The following is a 20,056-nucleotide window of genomic DNA, read 5'->3' on the forward strand; positions in this document are numbered from 1 at the left end:
TGTAACTTTTTTATAAAGTATATTAGGTAAAAGTAAAGTATAAAGTACGTTGAAATTTTTTTTTTTTTTTTTTTTCCTGGGGCTTCCGACATCTGGGTCATTTCAGCCCCAAGCTAAGTCAAGTCAATATTCTATTTACACTTCTATTTACAAACACTACATTCATACAGATAAATACATTCATACACATAAATACATCCATACAATACACTCATTCCGTTTGGTCGGTGGAGTACTTGATATTCCTCCACCGACCTATACTCGAACTAAACTAGATTGGGGTCGAAGGAGTACTTTTATAAATATTCCGCCATCGACCCCGAACACATACTCATACGCTCTCATCGTTCGAGGGGCGATGATGATGTTATATTTCACCTTCACCCCTCGCCATTCACGCTAATAAATACATGCACTCAGACAAACATATAGACACACAACACATGAGACATACTATATACAATAAAAAACCCCAATTTCCCGCAAAAATCGGAACAGGGGACCCTGAAACCCGCTGCAGTGCTCGAGTACCTTCTTCAGATTGGATGGCATGCCTACGCGCTCCCTGTAGGGAGCCAAGGCATGGCATGTTTCCAGTATGTGGGACACATCGAGCAACCTTTCTCTGCATAAGGGACACCTGCGCGGGCTTTGGCCCAAGAGCAGGTGGCCGTGTGTCAACCGTGTATGGCCTATTCTTAATCCGTAAATAATACGTTGAAATTAACTCTTTTACATACAAAAATTACCTTTATTAATTACAAATGAGCCCTTTTTCATTTCAAATTAGCCCTTTTAAATTTCAAAATTATTCCAAATTATTATATTATTCTTTCTTTAAAACAACAATCTTCCGAGATGGGTAAGAACGTAAATTAAAATTCTTGCATTTGAAATTAAAATTTAAATATAAAATGATTGAGCTTTGGGAGAATCATATGAAAATTAATTAAAATTCAAATTAAAAAATATATTAAATTAAACATAAAAACAATTAATTGTTCTTTCAATTTGCGTTTTGTTAATCTAAAATAATGAAGTGATAATTTGTATATAGCTTTTTTCAGTCAAATTAACCCTTTTACCTTGAAGTTAACCTTAATTTCAAATAAATTTTTTTTTTCAAATTAACATTTTTATTTCAAATTTTCTCTTCTTTTAATGCATTAAAAACAAATTTGCACCAAAAGTGACAAAAGATCATTTGATTGTATCAAAAATATGGTTAATATTTTTTATCATTTTATCTCAGCATCATTATTTGCATTCTTAATTTCATTATAGTACCTTTTTTTAAAGTTTTATAGAACAATAGTGTTAATATGAAAGTTAAAATGTTAAATTGAAGTAAAAAAAGGTTAATTCAGAGATAAAAAGTGTTAATTTGATATAAAAACAGGTAAAAATGTTGATTCTGTGCAAAAAATGGTAAATATTAAATTAAACAGTGTTAACTTGACGAAAAATGCTGTAATATTTTAAAAAATTCTGAATCCAGTTTTTGAAAAATGTCTTTTATGTAAAACAATGAACGAGAAATAGTATCTAAACTAGGTTAAAACCTTGTTAAATGCAAACCCGTTGGTCTAATTCTCGACAATAAACAGAGAATGCGGAAAAGACATTTTCATCTGAAACCGCCCCATTACATACACATTTCACACGTTACACCTATATTGTCTTCAAATATAATTGTACAAGCCCAATTCTGTAAACTGAAACATTTTCACTACTAATTTGTCCCATGCTATCCCTTTAAATTATTCTTTCTAGAGTTTGTGTACTTTGCAAACCAAACAAAATTGGATAAACATTGCGTTTTAAAAATCTATTCTATCAGTATTATTAACCATAATATACATCATCCTACGTACCAAATTCCCCCAACTACATAGCTATCGCATATTCATGCTTTTTGTACCCGAAGGTACCTTATAAAAGTTCCCCATCCCTCATTAGCAAAACATTGTTCATCTCCAGAACAAAGAGTGCTGCTTGGATGTGGTGCAAGCTTTTGACACAGTTGCATTATTCACGTATCCTATTAAACTACCCGATACTTTACGGTGCACAACAAAAATATACCAGAGTCCAATGAAACTATTTTCTTGGTCCCATACTGTTTGCCATTTACACTGCTGACATTTACATCCAAGCATAAAAACATGATCCAAACATAAAGTTCATGGGGTGCTGATCGCAAGGGGCTTACATGTTTATACAGAACTCTTGTGCGATCGCGTCTAGACTATGGGGCAAATGCATATGGATCAGCCTCATCGAGTAAAATTTGTATGCTTGACCCTATACAAAACACCGGACTTAGAATAATTACGAGAGCCTTACGGTCCAGTCCCATCAACAGTCTCCATGTAGATGCTGGAGAGCTTCCTTTAAACTTCCGACGAAACTTGTTAGATCTAAAATATTTTTCCAAAATTATTTCCTGTCCTGCACACACACACATAACTATTTTTTTCCCGGAGGTAACCCTCCACATAATAGTCAACATACCATCAAGCCGACTCCTTTTTCTGCTCGAATAGCGCTAATGTTACTGGATGTACAGTTCATGATACCACCTTTGCAAAAAGAAACTTGTTCAGTCATACCTCCCTGGCTACAACCAAAACCAAAAGTAATGTTGACTCTGAATGTGCATAATAAAAATGACACTCCTAGCTATATATATAAACAAGAATTCTTAACCATCAAGAGTAAGCTACCCTCAGCAACATACGTATATTCGGATGGCTCTACAGGCCCCCTGGGGTGGGAGCAGCTTGTGTAGTTGGAGATAGAAAATATTTATTTTTGTTAAACTCAATAGCGAGTAACTATACTGCTGAAATGACGGCAATAATCAAATCACTGAATGTTGATTGTTCAAACAATTCACTGGTCGTGTGCACTGATTCGATGTCTGCCCTACAGGCCTTTTACCACCCGTTCTCAAATAACCTCATGGTCCAGGATGCCCTTTATTCTCTGAAGTGTCTTTCACAGCGAGGGAAGAGTGTCATTTTTGTTTGGATCCCTGGACATATGAATATTTTAGGCAACGAACTAGCGGACATAGCTGCCAAAGAAGCTGCNTTTTTTGACTGGAATAAGACTTGTAGGGACATTGGGAAATGTAGGCTATTTGGGCTATTTGAGTATTATGTCGTCCTTGTATCAAGAATAAACATATTTATACTTTACTATCATCTAACAAAAAGGAAAAACTAAAAAAAAAATTAAAAACGATATTTTCCTTTACAGATTTTTATATGGTTTTGCTCGTTTTTATTATAATCGTTTGAACCTGATGAATTTCCACATAAAAACATAGCTATATGAGCGTTTTTTCCACTTTATGTAAAGAATAAAAAAATTTCCGTTTTACGATTTTTACCCAAATGGAAAAACGAAAAAGAAGACATTTCTGACTTCATAAGAATGGCAAATTATTGACAATTTGTAACATTTTTCTGAACAGACATTCAAACGGTTTTCGGCATTTTCCTTGAAATCGAATGGACTTGATGAATTAAATAAAAAGGGCTCTGTGACAAACAGAATTTTTTTTTATGTTGAATAGTTTTTGAGAAACCACGGGTGACACGTATAAATTTACACACTGCGATGTTTTCTGCATATAAACGGACCATTATTTTACGCTAGGTTTACAGTTAAATGTAATTTTATTTGCCTAGCTTTGTTTTCTCGCTTTGTACTTTCTGTATAAATTGTTAATTGAAAAACTGTGATTGACTTGGCCAGATATATTATACATTTTCTCAAATTTAGTTTGTTGTAACACAATTTTGTTTTACGTAAAAAATACCTACGTGACGAACATAAAACCAATGGAAATCGGTTCCCTGGAATCATTTCCCAACTTGTCCGGGTTTATCGTCATACCTGAAACAAAAAATTTAAATAGTATTAGTTGATATTATCCTCTATGACATACTGTCTTCAAATGAGAAAACGAACAGCTATTAAGGCCAACGTTTTTATTCTATTTTTTTAAATTCCTTTGATTCGGCCGGAAAAAATTATTGGGGTGCATCGAGAGGCGCGTTCTGTAAATTAGTCGGCCGGTCTACATGCCAATCAGTAACTCCCTTCAGAGTCACTCAGGAATTCGCCACTAGACCAGGTAAAGTTTGAAGTGTAAAAAGAGTAAAAGGAAAGAAAAGAAATAGATTTTTTTCGTTTTACTCGTTGTGTAAAAAACGGAAAACAGAAAACTATCATCGAGGTCACATTCTTCCAAACACTCAGCATTGATTGACTACCTCTAATTGAATCTACGTTTTTAATTAAGATAAAAACACTAGAGTTTGAACTGCAACACGAAGTTTAATTAATATCGAAATATTTTGGTATATGTATATATCCTCAATACCGTTTAGTTGCAAGGTTCATTATACAGGAAAACCTATTTTGAACATTTAAAAGAATCAATTCAATTACAACATTGTTGAAGTTGTAAAGGATCTAGGAACAAAAAGATACAAGCTTTTTCAAATCATAATGAATATGATCATTTATACAGTGCTTTTATTTCGAACCTATTTATAGTCATGGATTTTTTTTCTACTGAGGTACTTTTATGGAACGGAAATTCCAATAAATACATTTCATATGCAACAGTCCTTTTTAGATAGAACAGGAGAATTTCTTTTTAACAGATAATGTTATCGAAAAACTATATTTTCGACTAGTTTTAAATTTTTTTAAAAGTATTTGTTGTCATAGTCAGTACATCTTTGAAATTTTAAATAAGCATGTACCAACGTATACATATATAGTACCGACTATTTTAATGGATTTTTTATTAATACTGAAAACGATGACGCAATCAAATTTTACATTGGTCAATGCGTAACACACTTATGGCATAGAATCTAAAAAGAAATATCTTAATTTAAAAAAAATGGTTTTCATCAAATCAATTCGGCATCATTTCATAATTTAAAAGGTTGAAAAACCTCATAAGTTTGGCATTTTTTTACATCTGTGATTGTAGCATGAGTATTGTAGCAAACAATACATAACCGTTTTTTGGTTTGTTTATCCAAAGGCAATTATTCTTATTTCCTGTGTTCCACATTAAAAAATATATAACTCATATGGTTTTTATGTAAGTTTATTACAACCCACATTTTTACAACCCATTTATTTTGTGGTCTAATTGACCAAATTACTTATTTCAAGTAATTATTCTTTTTTATGTAAGGTCTTGGCTGAGATGAAAAAGTTGTGTCACGAACGGGATTCGAACCCACGACCTTCCACTTACGGCTCTACTCTGACCATTTGAGCTATTCTACTACCTAGCTACTTCGGTCCACTCGTACACCAACTCCACATCTGAACCTACAACCTTTTGAATTTTCCCTTTTTGTCGTTTTTCAAATGTCGTGTAATCAGGATTCGATTCTCACTTATGAAGTAGCCACGGGGAGCTGTTAGTGAAATGATATTTCTTTGCTTATTAAATATTAATCCATTTATATTTAGTGGTCTAATTGACCAAATTACTTATTTCAATTAATTTTTTATTTAAGGTCTTGTTAAGATTAAAAACGTCTTGAGCGGAATTCGAACACACGACGGTCGGCTAAATACGCGGCTGCTCTAACCAATTGAGCTATTGTGACTTCGATCCTCTCGGACACAAAGGTTGTAGGTTGAGTAGTGGTTAGAGCGGCGTATTGAAGGTCGTTGGTTCGAATCTCGTTCGTGACACTAACTTTTCATCTCAACCAAGACCTTACATAAAAAAAGTATAATTATTACAACCGTTAGAAAGCGTAATCGTTTTAATTAGAGATTCTGTCGAGATCTTTTTGGTTTTCGGTTAATATATGTTATGAAAATAGAGAAGAAAGTAACAAACTAACTATAAATATTTCCATAATTGTGTGCCATAATGGTAGCACTTATGCAAAAAAAAAAATATAGTTTACCACTTAGGTTGAAAAGGGCAGGCTATGAAGGTGGTATCTCTAAATCGAAGGAAACTTTTCTTGGTGATACTAGGTCGAAAAATAATAGACACGTATCCTAGTATTCTTGCCAAGGAGACCTCGAAGCGGGCCAAAAAAATTAATTTATATCATTTAAGTATATTTTTATAATTTTTTCTGTTATTATTGTGCGTGTTTGCAAGGTTATTATATTATTATAAAATTGATTCTTTATATAAAATAATATTATGCAGAATAGTATTAAATGAGATTAGTTGAAAAGTTACAAAAGTAAAAAACACTTCCAGTAAAATAGGTCTCAATTTTCCTTTTATAAATCAAGCAAAATATGATTTCAAGCGAGCTTTTAAAGGAGTTAGGTTCACAATGACTGTTTATTTGTCCTTTACGGTGATATAACTTGAATTATAAGGGGGGATGAAGTCCAATTAGAGGTGCGGTTGAAACTAATCCCTTGTCAAGCCGATGCCTTTCAAAGAAGATTAACCTAAGACATACCGCCGTTATACAGCCCAAGCCGAATGATCACAATATACCACCTTCTTAGAAATGAGTTCTTTCCCCTTTACATTTATCAACAGAAAGAGAAAAATTACAAACGAGAATTATTTCTCTGCCTGGTTCTTCATTATACACGACTCAAACATTTTTTACAGATGAAAATTAAAACTCTGCTTTTCGAATTCTAAGGGTTGACTGCTCCATAATCAGTACGATAAATGTCCTCTCCAATCACCATTAAACATCATATGATCAATATGGATTCGTCGACCCTCCATCAATTACCGGTTTGTTGATACCATTCATCTTCGCCTGGCACGAGACAAAAAATAATGAAATAAAAGTAGTCAAATGAAAAATCAATTTTTGTAATGTTATCAATATATGTATTATTAATTAATGGAAATAATTTTAACATTGGTGTTATTTTATTTTTAACTAATGTGTGTTTCTTAGTGACTTGTTGTTTCATAATCTGTTGAAGTCGTGAGGAACGAACAAGAATGAGGTAGTTTAGAAAAACACCTTTTTCATTTTTCTGCCGACATTTCGACCTTTATCCGGGTCATCTTCAGGGCTTCAGCAAAACATACGTTGATTGGAAAAAAACAGAATTTAAGATGGAAATATAAACTTTGAACCAAGTATTTCATACTCACATTATGGTGTCATATTAGTTTTATGTTGTGTTGTGAAACGAATATTTGTATTTTGCTGTTTTTTATATGATTGCGACAAGGTCGGGGATGCGGTAAATCTGTGAAAATTTCTTTGATCATTGGAGGTTTTATTTAACACAAAGGAAGTTGAGAATGGAATTTTCTGGATTGGATTTGTGAATCGGAATTCAATGCACTCTCAACACGACACGCAAGGATGGCACAATTACACAGAAGACAAACACTTTGAGCCCTGAAGATGATCTCAATAAAACATCGAAACGTTGGCACGATAAAGAAAATGTTTTTCTGAAACCTACATCACACCAGACCGCATCTCACGATATCTGAATAACTATCGATTAACGGTCACTAATCTCTACACATTTTTAATATGCTAAAGGGTTCATTTGAATAAAAAAAGTTAAATTGAAGTTAAAAAAGGGTTAATTTGATGAAAAAATTATATAATATGTGTCTGTGGTATGGGTATTTCTTTTTAATATGCTTCATTTTATTGACTTAAAGAGCTGTATGGGAACGGTGGAAAACCAGTTTTAAATCCAGTTCTCGAGAGTACTGGGAACCTAAACCGTATTTTAATATTTTATTTGACACCTGAGCAATCTTTGATTATAATGTATAATTAAGAATTTTTTGTATTGAATTGTAACAAAAAAGGTTTCTAGCTTAAATTATCCGTAGGCTAAAAAACTAATATTGAAACTTTAACTTTACTTTATTGAAATGCAATTCATTTGATATCGCTTGCCTGAAATTGCAAAGTTACTGTGGTTGAAACTTTCTAAACAAAAAGTTTGTGTTAGCCTTAAAAACAGATGGCTATTGTTATTATCCGTGACTTTTGTCAAAATAAATTTGAGCGCCTTTATCATATAAATTTAATTTGGTTTTATCAATTAAGACAACCCATCCATTTTAATAGTGAACAAATTACAAAATAGATTTGTTTCATTTTTACCATCGTCATTTAAATCCTTTTCGAGGTCCTGTGTAGCTTGGTCTAAAGACATTATTACAATTTTGAACAGGCATTAACGAGATTGAAGTTCGGTCAAATTCAAGCGGGTACAACAACGGTACAACATGAACTCAAGTTACTCTTACAATTAGAAGCCAAATAACACTAGGTTTACAATACAGGAAAATCGGTTTTGTTGACATTTCACTAATAATTTCATTCAAAAAGCTCAAAAAATTCAGTATGCCATTTCATTGCAGTGATAAACTTTAGACAAAAATAAAGTAGGATATAATTCTTTTATGTGTCTTGGTGTGGTGAAGGCTTTAACTTAATTAACTAAAATCCGACTTCTACATTAACATGCTACTTTGTGCTTTATATAGAGAACTGGAATTCTTGATGTGTTTAGAATCATCAGATACCGCTCGCTGGCGATGCTTAAGTTAAAACCTCTGAACGATTTCGTACGCATATAGAACAGAGTTAATAAATAATTGAACAGTCATGTGACACAATGAATATACAGGTCATGGGACAAGAACAAATTGAACTACAAACTTTATAACAGCTTCGAAACAAATGACTAAATTAAAAGAGTGTAAACGCGTAAATCGATGAATTTTGTAAAAAGCAGACTTAATAAAATGTTTAAGACCAAAATATGATTTTTATTTATATTATTTTATGTGTAATATTTAATGACCGGTAATTAATGATTAATTAGAGATCGTGAGATGCGGTCTGGTGTGATGTAGGTTTAGAAAAATATTTTCTTTATCGTGCCAACGTTTCGATTTTTATTGAGATCATCTTCAGGGCCTGGGATTTATAATCATTGACTAAATTAAACAAATACATGTAAGGTATGACTACGAATTCATACAATGATGTACACAGGATAGAAATTTAGGTTTAATCAAAGTATTTGTTTTCTGTGTAGATGTGCCATTATTGTGTATTGTGTATTGGTGAGATTTTAATGATTTTTTGTTTATATTTGATGATTTGAAGGTCTATGTTTGATTTTGAAGGAGTGGAGGAGAAGGTAGGGATAGAAATTGTTTTTTTATGAGCAGTCGACTTCTTTGAGGTAAAAAGGAACGACAATGGAAAAAAGGGGTAATGGTTTGTCGTTCGGGCTTGGTTAACCTTTCAGGATTATTATAGACGGGATTATTAGGGAAAGGAGAGATAAATTGTTGAAGATTTAAACTATATAGAATTGTTTGATATGGGGAGTGTAATGATTATTTTATAAGTTTTATAATTTAAACAATCCATATATGTTTAGTGGTCATAACTGAACATAGTAATTATTTCTATTAATTATTCTTTTTATGTAAGGTCTTGGTTGAGATGAAAAAGTTAGTGCACGAATGGGGTTCGAACCCGCGACCTTCAGCTCAATACGCCGCTGTTCTCACAACTACCTATCGTGACTTCCATCCTTAACCAACTCCTTAACTTGGTGATAACAGCCAAGACCTTAGATAAAAAGAATAATTAATTGAAATATTTACAATGTTTATAATCCCAGGCCTTGAATATCATCTCATTAAAGAAGGAAACATTGGCACGATAAATTGTTGTTTTTCACATTGTTTTTCTGACCATTCATCACACCAGCCCGCATCTTACGATGTCTTATTAATGATTTTTTTTATATTAAACTAAAACCTTTTTGCTCAGGATGAAAATAATTTGCACGAAATTCGCAACTGTATGAGTATTTAAATAGTTTGTTACATGTTGTAAATGAACTGTTCTGGTGTCTCTTGCCTTGAACTTGCAACTCGCCGTACTTTACGGTTTGAAAACTGTTTTATGTATATCCTACGTCAAAAACTACCTTCCCAAATAAAAAACATCTATTAACTCCCAACTGCGAGAGAAATTAGCATTTTCATGGCGTGAATCGGGCGGCTAAGGAAAATATTAGAGCTCGATCAGAAACGATTTTCTGAAAAGTTTATTTTTTGACATTTTTGACATTTTCTCCAAAATCCTTCATCATATTCAAACTATTATTTTTCCTTCAGAGAGAGATAATAGGTAAACAATCATAGCGATCAGTTAAAAACCACCTAGGAAGAGAAATAAATGTTATGTAAAAACGAACATGAATGAATCGCTATTTTTAAAACCCTCTAACAAATGTTTCCTGGCATAATAAAAAAAACAAGAAAAATACAATAAATTATTGCTTGTAATCGGTCAAAGAGATATTTTTTAATTTGTGCCGAGAAATGTAATTTATTATTCTCTCTCTGCACAAATAAACAGCAAAGAAAAATTACTGCAATGGTGTAAAATTTTATATTTTTATGTTAACCAAAAAGTACTTAGGCAAATTTATATCATATTTGAAATGCATGGTGTTTATGAGTTAAAATTAAAAAATAAATTTACAACAAACAAAAAACAGTCCATTGTCAGATAAAATGTCGCCACCCCCTTAGTAGCTTCCATTGTCCCTATACATTATATATTTACATATATATTATTATATGTTTAACCAAAAAGTACATATTGTCCTGCGAAAGAAATGTATATATAAATTAAAAGCTGTAGTGAATAAATTAAGTTAAAAATTAGGAAAAAACAGCTCTTTTTCAGAAAAGCGATTGCTAACGCTAAATGCACATTCTACTACAAAAGAAATGCATATCTAAATTACAATCTATGATGGATAAGTTGAGTTAAAAAATAAATAGGGAAAGCCAGCTCATTTTCAGAACAACGGTTGCCCCCCTCTTAGAAGCTTCCCTTTTATCTACATACATAATTTTTTGTTAAACCAACAAGTATACGTTCTCCTGATAAAGAAATGCGTAAATGCATATCAAAATTAAAATCCACGGTGAATAAGTTGTATTTAAAAAATATGAAACAACCAGAAATCCCGCCGCCACACTATTTAAAAAGTCCCTTTATGTACCTATTCCTTGGTCGTAAAATCCTACTTGACAGAAACCTCTACATCGTCAGTGGATTTTTCTACCAGCCGGCTATTTAGGGGATGCAGGTGTACCACAAGGAAATATTCTGAGCCCCATCCTCTCTATTGTATACACTTTAGATATTCCTTACCTTTCTGAAACTATAATTTCCAACTATGCTGATGATACGGCCTTCCTTTGCTCTTATAAAATCTTTGGTCCAAAAACTATCAAATCGTTCAGCCGTGGTTCATCCAGTGAAAAATGAAAATAAGCAGACAAAAATGTGATGTCATTTTCATTACGAAGGGATAACCTCAGCTACAAACTACATTAGTGTCATGGGTACGTAGCATATTCTATCGACTGCGAATGGCACGATGAAGATTTCTGTAACGATTTATGGCGTGAAATGGGTGGGAAAGAGATAAATTCGAGCTCCATCATAAAATCCAGAAAAGCTGGATTTTTTAACTTTTGGTGCACTTTTCTGTAAAACTCTCAACATATTAAAGATTCGTTTTTTATTTTCTAGGACAATACTTAAATCGTACCGAGCAATCTATTGAGGAAAACAACCGGGAGCGGAGATATGCATTTTTTTGTGGAAGAAAAGGTGTAAAATTGTTCCATAAATTTACGTTTTTCCTAAAAATAAACAATTTACTATTTTTAAAAATCCACATTTATACATTCCTTGTACAGTCACGGTAATAAAACTAAAAAAGATTAATTTTTTAAAGACCGAATATATTGTGAGACAATCATACCGGAAGATGACAACCTTTAGTTTGGACAACTACATGACTTCCAAAATATCATGAAATTCTGTAAAACTGTTGAAGATTGATCAACAGTTATACTGTTATAACTTAGACGGAACTTAAAGACTACTTTTAAAAGAAAAAACGTAACAAAATTAAAATCCATTGAATAGAAGATAAATTAAAAAAAATAGGTCAAACTAACCGTTCGTTTCGGTCGACAATCCGATAATCAATACATTTAACACTAGTTTTATACATAAAACATTCAAACATTTTAAATCTTAGATTGAATCTTGGTAGTTCTAGATAATACAATATTAAAAACATTATAGGTTTTTCTTTAAAAACACTTTCATTAAAAAAAAGAATGTTTCACTCCCAAAAAAATTGAACCGATACAATCGTTTAAAACTAGCCAAAACGAAATAAGAAATGAAGTGCTGCCCGTGTTTCTTCGGTAATATCTTTTCGTCGGAATAAAAAACTTATCACCTGCATCTGAGGTAAAAGAAAGGGCTTAAATTTAGATATACGTATGTGTTATGCCAAAGCGGGGAATTTACACAGGCTATTCTTTGTTCATCTCTTATACAAAAAAAAAAAAAAAAACTTCTTTTTGCTCCTTAGTTCCTCCTCACTATTAGTTCCATGATGGATTTTCAACCGCAGATTTTCGGCTGGTCATTTTTTTATGACTGTGATTTAACGCTATCGGTTAAATTATCCTTTCATATTTTCTTGTTATGCTTGGAAGCATTAAATTATTAACATAAAAAGAACTGTACAAATTTAATTATGGACTTGAATGATTTTTTTAAACTTTTCCGACATTTGAGTTTATATCTTTATCCTTGAGACTACTTATTTTTAGACTGTTGATACAGTTCTGTTTGAACTTTTTATTAAACTGTTTACTTGTAAATGGGGTACTCTATCAAGTGGTTTTTTATTTTCTTACTTATTTTCCAATAGATTCATATAGTTTTTTCCTTCAATTTTACCATTTTTGCCATTAAATTATCCTCTTTTAATTTCAAATTAACCATTTTTACAGACGAATCTAGCCAAAAATGTCGTTTTTTTCTTATATGCCCACATTATTGAAAGCTTATTTTTGTTTTTATAATATTTTATAGAATGTAATTTGAGCTAATCATTTTTGCAACTGTATTTACTGCACCAAACTAACCTTCTTTTTTTTTCAATGTAAATTTTTTTAACTACAAAATAACAATTTTTGCCGTCAAATCTAGTCCAAAAATGTGTAGTTTGTTTGCTATCAAAATTTGTATTTAAAGACGTAAAAGGGCACTTAATACGAATCCTGATATATTTGAAATTGATATTTGAAAAATATATCTTTTTATCCTAATTTTACTTGTAGCATCTGTATGATTTTGTAATTTCTTATGTAAAGTAATTTGGTCGTAACCCTTTTTCGCATCGTAAACCCTTTTTAATTTCAAATTAACAGTGTTCACCTTCACCTTAACCTTTTTTAATGTCAAATTAGGCCTTTATCATGTCAATGTTTCTTTAAAACACCAAAAACTCCTAAATATGGTATGAAATGTAGATACGGTATGAAAGATAGTAAAATCAAATACCTGAATTTAAAAAAAATTGAAATTTTAGAAGACCAGATGAAAATTAATTACAATTAACAATAAAAACTATATAAAATTAAATATAAAACAATTCATTGTTCTTTTAATGGGAGAAATAGTGGATTTTAAAAACCCAATTATCTTACACTAAAAAAAAATTGAAATTATAAAAAGAATTTCATGTTGTTACATTTAATTTAAGTTATTGTTAATATCCCATTCGAATGAATTAAAAGTAAAATTAAAAAAACAATATATGTAAATATTTTATGAATATAAACTTATTTATTGTATATATATTTTAAAAAATTGGGTTTTAAATTTTTCACATTACACAAATTGAAAAGGAATCCATTATTTTTTATCATTTGTAACTTTAATTGCATTTTAATTTCGAATGATGTGCTATGACCCCGATTACTTATTTTTAAAAAATCAAATGACCCGTAATTTTCTATTAGATTATCTCCTACTAGTCTTTAATGTTTTTAAAGAAAGTGTTGATTTGAAATAAAAGTGCTATGTTTGAAATTAAAAGGGTTACCTATTACATAGGTTAATTTGTAATTAAAATCGTTCATTTAAAATTAAAAAATTTAGATTTAGAGGTAAAAAGGGTTAATTTGTTGGAAAAATGTTTACTGTTTTGCAACTCAAAATTGGAACTCCATCCAAGTCAGTATTTTTTTAAATGAAAAGACTAAAAAAAATATGAACTCGTATACGTTCTCGTTGTTTACATACATACATACAGTTTTATTGTGTTGGACCATCACAGTTACTCTTAATGTTATTATTATGTAAAGACTGTACTTTAGAAATGTAAAAAGTGCGATAAACTATTTTGATTTTTTTAACAAGATGATGAACTGAACTTTTTTTAATGTAATGTTTACAAAAACAAACCTGACGTAAATCAAACCAGAAAAATATAGGATTTTTTATATAACGAGGTAATTTAACACTTTTCTTGGATTAATTTTAAACATCCTAATTCTCTTTTTTTTAAACAATTTTTTAGGCTTAATCACTTGGCCAGTCCATTAGTAACTTTGAATAGAATCGATAAAACCGCTCTCCCAATTTCCACCGTTACACTTTTCAATAGTTTGAATAGTCGTTCCGTGATGGATTAAATTTGTATGAGCAGCCTCTTCAATTTACTGTCCTAATTGCTTATAAGCACTTTTAATGAAGCCGTATAATCTCCATCAGTCTTGAGTTCAGGCGGAAGGAAACTGGGACGGCGCCGGTGTATTTAGTGAGTTGGTCGTCGTCCGAGTCTTTGTCAGTGTCCTTCAACGGTATTAAGGGAGGATTTTCGCCCTTTTGTGTATTCGTTTATTAACGTTTGGTGTTTTTACGTGAAGGATTTTTTTTCCACAACAACATTGTATGCCATCGCATTGTTGTAATAAAAAGGAGGTGGATAGGAATAAAAAATGTAACAAAAACTAACCATCAAAAATTATAATTTCCATATTGTTTTAAATGCAGAGAAGACCAAATAAATTATATGCTTTTTATTAGCTCAAAATACTATCAACTTTTCTGCACCGAATTATATTCAAAAAAGGATTCATGCAAGGAAAATATTTTCATTTTCATTATTTAAGATAGATTCAACAGCTTTGGAAGACGATAATATAAGGAGTACCAATAAAAATTTTCGTATAATTGTTATTTATTTACTCTTTAAAAATTTTTTATAATTAATAATTTACTTATATTAAAAATATAACTTATATTTCTTATTTGTTAGAATAGATGATATATCATGTTATCATCAAATTCACCCTTTTAACTTCAAATTAACATTTTGTAATTTCGAATTAATCCGCTTTTAATTTCAAGTAAACCCTTTTTTAATTTTATATTTTTAAATTAACGTTTTTAATTTCAACTTAACTCCTTTTTATATCAAATTTACCATTTTATTTTCAACAAAACCTATTTGATTGCAAGATTTACCCTTTGCTTAAAGCATTAAAAAAATTGGCAATTAAGAGAAATAAATATATATAACTATGTAAAGTAGAATAAGTAGAATAAAATAGAATATGTATAAGCACATGAAGACCATAACAAAATTGATTACAATACAAAATTATGTAAAATTAAAAATTGTATAAAATAAAAAATAAAAATGATGGATTCTTTTTTCTTAGAGCATCCAGTCAGCAGTTCTACTATCTAGTCCAATTGTTGCTCCTTTTGAAGTTATTTTTTTTAATTTTTTTCACTAGCAACCTATTGATAAATATTTCTTAGCATCCATTGTTTTTAGCTAGGGCTTATTTTTTTATGAATTACAAAACAATTAACTATCAGCCACCACACCAAAAATTAATCATTTGGTTTTCGTCACACATTAGTGAACTGTCAGAAAAAGTAGGTAAAATGCTTAAACGAGAAGGTTTTAAGTAGCTTTTAGAGGAACGTGTTCACTTAGAAACATCCTCTAAAAACCATAAGACAACGTTGACAATTTGTCAAAAAGCGAGGTTTACCAATTTAATTGTAATGATTACGATATTAAATATGTAGTACAAAGCGGCAGAGAAATTAAAACTTGAGTTAAATAACACTTGTCCAGATCGACCAATTTCCTGAATTTGAGGACCATCTAAATGAAACGAAATACAATTTCAATACAACAGTGTTTCACAGTTTCAACAAACGAAGGGAATTAGATTGGTTTAAGAAAATCGAAATAAAAAAATGTAACATGGAGATAAATGCATAATATAATAGATCTTGATTTACTAACTGTTTTAAACACATACGTAAATAATATTTGACATAGAAATTAATCACTAAATTAAAATTATTTTCTTAAAGTATTGATTAGGATATTATTCAGTTGTGCTATATTTCAGGTTTTTCGCATGTTCAAAATTGAGCGTCCTTAAAAATAACCTTCTCGTTCGAAAGTCCTATTAACCAGGGGATCGGCGGGTTCACTCTTACGTTTCAAGTCGAGAGATGTGTTTGTAACTGCTTGTATCTGTCCTGTAATACATTCTTATTGAACCGACGACTTATTTTTAACCTGATGATCTAATTTTTAGGCAATTTGATATGTCGCAAAAGGGTTCAAGGCTGGTAGGTGATCTGACTGAACTTTCCTTGGCCTGTTCATCGAACACCTCGTTACTCTTCTATCCTATACGGATGGTAGGCATTACTTCTGGACTTGGTAGTGATGAGGTAGTCGTCTTTAGTACTGGTACATAAAAGACGTGAAAGACCGTTGGACATTGTCCAAGGTATATATATTGACTTCAATTCCTTGATTTCGTTCCATAGATACCATTTTCTGATCCATAATCGTTCTTGGATCAAATATAGTCGGCATTAAATAGGATTAGAGTGTGCTCTATCGGCTTCTTATCAGATCTGAAATTTGGGATAATGGTGTCAGGCACCCAGCCAGGGCTAGAACCTTATCCGCCTAAGTTGGTCCCTAAGTTTTAATTGTTCCTTTTTATACGGATAGGGTATCGTACCCGGACCCAGCGTTAGCATTAACTAATTAAAACAAATAAAACAAAAATAGACCACTGAAGTTGGAGAAACACGTCGGACAGTGAGGAGGATGTCCATCACAGTATAGACCTAAAGAAAGACTCTTATAAGAATTTACTTAAATTTATATTATTATTACCAGACGACGTACTAAAACTTCCATTAGAGACCTTTAGGCCTGCACAGCATTGGCAGTCATGATAGTTGGAAAAGTGTACACCCCCTCCATTGCGAAAGTGTCCCGAATCGAAGAAGAGGATAAAAATGTTGACAAACATTTGGCCGAGCAGGCGTGCCACGTAAGTAAATGAAAAGCTATGTTGTGGTAGGGGAAGAAGGCAAAAGCATTGGGAGTAAAGTGGGTCTCTTTAAATTTAGAGGCCCCCCAACGCTCGCCCTTGGGCAAACATTAACCCTCCTCTAGTCATTAGACTTACCCAAGTTTCTAATGTATCTCCTTTAACTTTATACATGAAATTGGCTTTTTCATCGGGCTGAGAGTGAGTGGTGTTGCATTGTTATTATGGCCGTATGTTAATTATTGGCAACTTTATTCTTGCTCTGTCAAGTCGAAAGACGTTTTAATCTTAATGACTATTTAATTTAAAAAAGTCTCTTTTCTAACGTACCGTATAACGTAGTGGGATCGTATTTATGACGTTGGGGGATTAATATGCTTGTAAAAAAAAAAGGTTAATAGCTGTTTAACATAAAAAAGTTCTTATATTAAACAAATAATAGAATCAATAAAATGTCATCAAAAGTTACTTATTATAAAGAAACTAAGAAGGAAAGAGAATATTTTCTTATCACTAAAATTTAGTTAATATAATTAAGTGTAAAGTTTTTTTTTAATATCCTTTTCTTTATACAAGATGCAAACAATGTAAAGAAAAATGTAATAATGCAACAATAATGTAAAGAACCTTGTTTCAATGGGCACCAATCGACGAAGAATCCAACACAAGCAATTTTTGAGTCTTTAACGTCACACACTTTTATTTTTACTTTCTTTTTTTTCTAACACCTAAAACGACTGATCGTAACTCCAATCCCAGCGTGGCTCTGCCTAAGGCCTCCGCCGTTCTGGTCTTCTGCCTCCTCAATCGTTGGAACTCACTGCCTTATTGATTGTTCATGCCGCTTTGGCGGCCTTTATGAAATGGCTTGTCATAAATACTCCTTTGTCAAGAAAAAGAAAAAAAGAGAAAAAAATTTTTTTTTTGACTAACATGCTCAAAGTTGACGAAGAACTGCAACAAACGCTGGGCGAAATCTAAACTGCCAGGCTGCAGTTCTTGCTAGGGGGCTAATACTCAACATTAAGTTCTGTTCTTCAGCTCTAGAAGAAGCGTCATCTCCCGAGCATCGGTGATAAAAGAAGAGTGAGAACGCTGTAGAACGAAACAGAAGAAACACGTTGCTCCGCTGTAGTACGCTGCGTTTCTTGTCGATAAGGCTGAATTCCAAGAATCAGATAATGGGGACGATCTTTTTTTTTCTATTTGGAGTGTCTGCTTTGTGTTTTTTTTACGTTCTTTTTTTTCTAACACTTAAAGCGACTGACCGTAACTCCAATCCCAGTCCTGGTCTTCTGCCTCCTCAATCGTTGGAACTCACTGCCTTATTGATTGTTCATGCCGCTTTGGCGGCCTTTATGAAATGGCTTGTCATAACCGAACAGCTAAAAAATAAACGTCTTTGAAATATTTGTGATGTGGAATGTAGTGAAGTAGATGTTTGTGGTTTTTGTTTGTCCAATTAATCGGTGAAAGACAAACAAATACCTAAAACAACTATTATACAATATGTGTTCATTAAGCTAATACACAACATCAACAAAACATCGATACACGGTAGTTTTGATAAAATAAAATGAACCATTGGAAAGCAAGAAAGAACACTTAATTGTTATCTCCATTTAAAAAATACAGAAATCTTTTGACTAACGTAATAAAAAAACGCTAAATATGACCATTTTAAATAAATGGTTGCTGATTCTGAACGAGATCCTAAAACAAAATTTGGGAGTTGAATAGATCTGCACTAATGACAAACCTAATCGGGCAATTTTAATGAAATTTTTTTTCTGATTCTGATTGCTATATAACAGATAATTTTTAAACTCCAAATGAATTTATTAATTTTTTCATGTGTTGGTATCAATATTAAAGAGGAAATTGAAAATAGTGCATTTGAAATCTCCAACACTGATCATAATTGGTACTTTATTTATTTAAAAATCGTGAGATGCGGTCTGGTGTGATGTAGGTTTCAGAAAAACATTTTCTTTATCGTGCCAACGATTCTTACATCCCAATATCCCCAATATCTGGACAAGAGAGTAAAACAACATATCTATTTGAAATTTCAAAAAGTTCATTTGAAGTTAAAACGAGTTAATTTGAAATTAAAAAAAGTTAATTTGAAATTAAAAAAGGTTAATATGAAATGAAAAACGACAAGTTTAAAACAATAATGGTTAATTTGAAGAAAAACAGTACATAAGCTAAGATTATGGTTATAAGTTGTCGGCCTTTTTGAGACCTTTTGCACCGTGATCGACGTTGGAGTATTGTGCAATTTCTATTATTATCTGGACCTTTTTATGAAGCTTAAACCTTTTTACCAAATCCCAAAGTATTGTTAAGCGCTTTCAGAGGGTCTCGTGACCGTCTTAGGCTTAGATGATGTGGAGGCTTCTTGGGATGTGATATAATGGATAGGGCTTGAGCAGTATCGTTCGAATGGGTTTACAAATTATAATGAAACTTTATTAAACAGGAACGAATCACGTCTTGAACGAAGGGAATTTTATGAAGCTCTTGAATATTTGAGGTACGTTTGGGATTTGATTTGGAATTGGAAGATAAAATTACGATATGATTCGCGTACGTTCTAGTGGTGATCTAAGTCCAATTCAGCAGTGCAAAATAGCAAAGATAGGGCTAATAATACACCTATGTATTACGCCGGCATTTTTCGGTCTCGTCTCTGAGAATTTAATGTCGCATCTTACTTTGCTAAATTCAAAATGCATACTCCGGGCCGTTTCGAAAATTTTGCTAAGGTTAAACGTGATAACC

Source organism: Cimex lectularius, unplaced genomic scaffold (genome assembly GCF_000648675.2).
Source record: "Cimex lectularius strain Harlan isolate CLEC.00 unplaced genomic scaffold, Clec_2.1 scaffold9, whole genome shotgun sequence".
In the NCBI taxonomy this organism is placed as follows: domain Eukaryota; kingdom Metazoa; phylum Arthropoda; class Insecta; order Hemiptera; family Cimicidae; genus Cimex; species Cimex lectularius.